The sequence below is a fragment of the Pan troglodytes genome, chromosome 21 (genome assembly GCF_028858775.2).
Source record: "Pan troglodytes isolate AG18354 chromosome 21, NHGRI_mPanTro3-v2.0_pri, whole genome shotgun sequence".
Lineage (NCBI taxonomy): Eukaryota > Metazoa > Chordata > Mammalia > Primates > Hominidae > Pan > Pan troglodytes.
The window spans coordinates 43,681,662-43,686,104 of NC_072419.2; the positions used below are offsets into that span (position 1 = coordinate 43,681,662).

The 4,443-nt window shown below is 52.4% G+C and overlaps 1 pseudogene; it reads right to left on the bottom strand.

The window, feature by feature from the left end:
- Positions 1 to 1,279: 1,279 nt before the first annotated feature.
- On the bottom strand, positions 1,280 to 2,117 carry LOC469935 (large ribosomal subunit protein eL8-like; annotated as a pseudogene).
- Between the last annotated feature and the right edge of the window lie 2,326 nt (positions 2,118 to 4,443).

A 4,443-nucleotide genomic window follows, 5' to 3' on the forward strand; every position in this document is an offset into this window, starting at 1 on the left:
TCCCCTCTTCCTGCCACATCTCCCTCGAAAGGGCAGGTAGATAATCCCTCTCCATCCCCTCAGCCCCTGCCTCAGCCCAGATGTAAGAATCTAGTGCCTGAACCACATCCATCCATCCATCCCTCCAACATCCATCCCTCCACCACCAAACATCAGTTGGACACTTCCTAGGTGCTCTGAATATGACACAGACGCCCAAACCCCAGGCTATGCCCTGCAGAAGCCCAGAGTTCAGGGAGAAATTCTCTTGAGATCTTGGCCTTCTGTTAACGTCTCCTTCCTGCCCTGCCCCCCACCAACTCCTGTGCACAGAAGTGCTGGGGAGGGAAACCTAAGCTCTGCTGTTTTCTCCACAGCCCCACTTCTCTATGGCTACCTGTGGCTGGCTCTGAACCCACCACCAGGCTCAGGCAAGGTCCAGAGCCCCAGGCCTGAACTTCCTGCCGCTTCTTCCTGTTCTGCCTTTTCTGCTGGGGCAGTTTTCTCTGGGAAACAGGGTGGCTTACTATCCATGCCTTTTTGCACACAGTAAAGTCCAGACGTAAGCTCCCATCTGCCTGGGGTGGAGACGGAGTCTCCCTATGACCACCCTACAGGTACGTCCTCCTACTCCACCTCTGGCCTCCTTCTTCTTCCTTCCCCCTCCACGTATTAAGAATAAGGCATCATTGAAAAAAACAAAGGAGGCTGAGAATAAGTGGAGAATCAAAGTCTGTGCAGTTGAAGAGCTGAGGCTTTGCAAGTTCAACAACAAAGAGAGAGGGACTGTGGAATCCAAACTAGATAAGAGTGAGGAAACTGGGTGGGAGGACAGTGTACAACTGGCAGGTGCGATGAGGACAATGAGGCCCTGGGTCGTCCCCACAGAGGCCTTTGCTGGCTGACTCCTGTCTTCCAGGAGCCCCTGGGCATGGGTATGAGGGCATCTTTCTCTTCGCTCAGACATGGAGCTTCCTGGGAAGAGGATCTGCACCTGGCTTCCTTTTGGGTCTCAGGTTGGAGAGGAGGATGGACAAATGGAAGGTGTGTCTTTCTACTAGTCTCTTTTGCTCCTCGTTTGCCGCCTCTCCTCTCACCCTTTATAACATTCATTTTCTTTTGAGACAGGGTCTTGCTCTGTTGCCCAGGCTGGAGCGCAGTGGCACAATCATAGCTCACTGCAGCCTCTAACTCCTGGGCTCAAGCGATCTTCCCACTTCAGCCTCCTGAGTAACTGGGACCACAGGTATGTGCCACTATGCCCAGCTAATTTTTTTGAAGCAAAATTTGTATCATTTTAATTATTTTTATGTACAGAAAACTCAACAGTGTACATTTAACCCAGTTTAGTGGCAAGTTCTTTAGCGTTTACCTTTTTAAGCTTGGCGATGCGAGCCACAGACTCGGGACCCAGGACATTGCCTCCCCAGTGATGGTGGATCTCATCGTATCTCTCATTGTAATTGGTCCTTATAGCTTCCACCAGCTTAGCCAAAGCACTTTTGTCTTCCCAGTTAACCTGTGTGAAGGCGACAGTGGCACAGGTCTTCCTGTGGACTAGACGCCCCAGTCTTGCCTTCCCCTTGATAATGCAGTAAGGGACTCCCATTTTATGACACAGGGCAGGCAAGAAGACAACCAGCTTGATGGAATCCACATCGTGTGCAGTCACCACCAGCTGAGCTTTCTTATTCTCCACCAAGGTGGTTACTGGGTGTTAACTCCTGCTTGAAGGACAGGTAGTCTCTTAGTGGAGATGTCCCCTTTGCCAGCAGTTTTCTCCTCGGCCTGGGCCAAGAGCCTCTGCTTCTTCTCTTGCTTTGTCTCTGGTCTGTACTTGTGGGCCAGCTCAAGCAGCTGAGTAGCAGTTTGGCGGTCCAGGGCCTGGGTGAACTGGTTAATTGCAGGAGGCACTTTCAGCCGTTTATAGAGGAAGGCTCTCTGATGCTGCAACCTGATACAGCGGGGCCATTTCACAAAGCGGGTGAGGTCTCTTTTGGGCTGGATGTCCTGTCCAACGCCAAAATTCTTAGGTCTTTTCTCAAACAGGGGATTCACCACTTTCTTGGCCTCCTGCTTCTTCACGACAGCAGGGGCTGGAGCCACCTTCATCCCCCGGCCTTCTTTCCTTTCGGCATCTTGGGCAGCGAGAGGAGAGAGTACACCCAGCTGAATTTTAAAAATTTTTTTGTAGAGATGAGGTCATGCTATGTTGTCCAGGCTGGTCTTGAACTCCTGGCCCTCAAGTGATCCTCCTGTCTCAGCCTCCCAAAGTGCTGGGACCACAGGGGCATGAGCCACAGCACCTGGCTGTAAAATTAATTTTTAATTACACAAGTCATTCACGGACCCACTGTCTTTGTAAAAAACAAAAATCAAAGTGTTGTACATAAGACTGGTGTTCTTGTCCACTTCCCATCCCATCTAGCCCAGGGTACAAATACTGCTCCCCCGAAGTAATCTCAGTATTGATTTGGGAGAATCATTCCACTCTCTGTATATGATATTTTCTCACGAAAAAAGGCAAGTCCTGTGGGTGGTGCTGGCTTTGGTTTTGATGTCAAATGAGAATCATATTGAACCAGGCACACCTGCTCTGTGGTGGGCTTTTCTGCACAACAGCGGATCACAGATGGCTTCCAGGACTCAGAATCTCTGCTGCATGGTAGTGCGGAGGCCAGGTGAATGGTGGTTGATGCCACTCTGTGGATGGGCATGTAGCTGCTTCCCCATGATCGCTATTACAGACGAGCTAGCTGCAAACACCCTGGCCCAGCCTGCCCCCATCCCTCTGCATGCACAGTGCTCACTGAGCTCCAGGCTACGATCTGTTATGTCCTCCCCTCTCCTTCTCGACTCCATCTCCTCCTCCTGTCCTCCAAGGTCAGGCCCCACTCCTTGTCCTGGTCCCACTCTTCTGGCTGACACCGCTATCCCTCACTTGCCATCCGAACTCTGCCCTCAAATGCAGAATCAGACTCGAAACCAATATGGACCCAGAGCTTCTCACCCACAAGTCATCTTCACATTCCAACCCATCACCTCCCAGGGCCAGCCACACACTTCCTGGTCTCAGCACTGAGCATCACCACCTGCCAGGAGTTATCTCAGCTGCCAGGAGTTATCTCTGACACCTCCCTCTCCTGTCACCCATGGCACATCTGTCTCCCCTTCCTGCTGCTGAATCTTCCTCCAAGGGGCTGTTCAAGACCCTAACCCAACGCCTCAGCCCTGGCCACAGCAGGCCTTAGCATCTCATGCCTGGACCATAGGCCTGTGTAACTACTTCTTCCATTCATCCACCCACACATCCATCTATTTTCCTTCCTTCCTTCCTTCCTTCTTCCCTCCTTTCTTTCCTTCCTTCCTTCCTTCTTCCCTCCTTTCTTTCCATCCTTCCTCCCATTCATTTTTTACGTATCCATCCATCATTTCTATCCATCTACCCATCCATTCATCTATCCACCCATTCATCTATCCATCCATCCATCATCTACCCATCTATCACCCACCCATTCATCCATCCATCCATCCAACAAGCATACACTGAACACCTACTGGATGTTCTGCTGAACAAAACACACAGCTCCCAGAGCCCAGGAGACATCCTGGTGCATCTGTGTCCATGAGGAAGCAGACTCATCATCTGCAATGAAAATATGGGGTGATAGGTGCCACCCATGTGTTTGTGTCACTGTGCCTCACAGTGTGTGTGGTGTGTGAAAGGGAGAGATGTCCACGTCTCTGGGCCCACGCTAGATCTCTCTGCTGAAGCAGCGCGCTTTCAACCATGTACCCCACTGAAGACCCTGCCAACAGCATTGACTCACTAAGTCCTCCACAGGCTCTGTGTTTTCCCCGTTTTCCCAAATCCAGGACTGAAAACAGGCAGGCCCCATGCCCTCTGCCTGCCTCCCACTTCCAGCCCAGGGCCACTTCCTCCTCTAAGGGCTCTCTCCCATCTTCTCCTCTGATCCTCTCTGTGCTCCCAGGCAGTGCCTTTGCCCTGGCAACAGCTGTCCCCTCCCGTAGACCCTCTCCTGCGCTGTTTCAGCAGGTGGGCAAGCTCACCCCACTCCTACCCAGGAGTCCTTCCTTCTCCCTTGACCTGTTCCCTTCTTCCTCCTATGCCTTCTTTCATCCCAGACCAGCCGGGTGGGAACTCTCATCCCTGGCTGTGGCCACTCCCTCCCTCCCATCCTGCTCACCCCTGCAGCTGCTCTGTACCTGCCAATGGGGAGAAGAGAGGCCTCCAAACCCCACAGCCCATTTTCTCTCCATTGATGGCCTCTGATGCTGGGGGTCTCTCCTGGCTTCTCAGCCCCTTTCTTTCCTTGATTCTACCTCTCGGGCCACCCTTCTCCTGTTTCCTCTGCAGCCTCCTTGCCTTCCATCAGCCCTCTGTGTCCATGTCCCCAGGGCCCCATCTTCCCTCTCCCTGTGCGCTGCCCCCCAGGCAGCCTT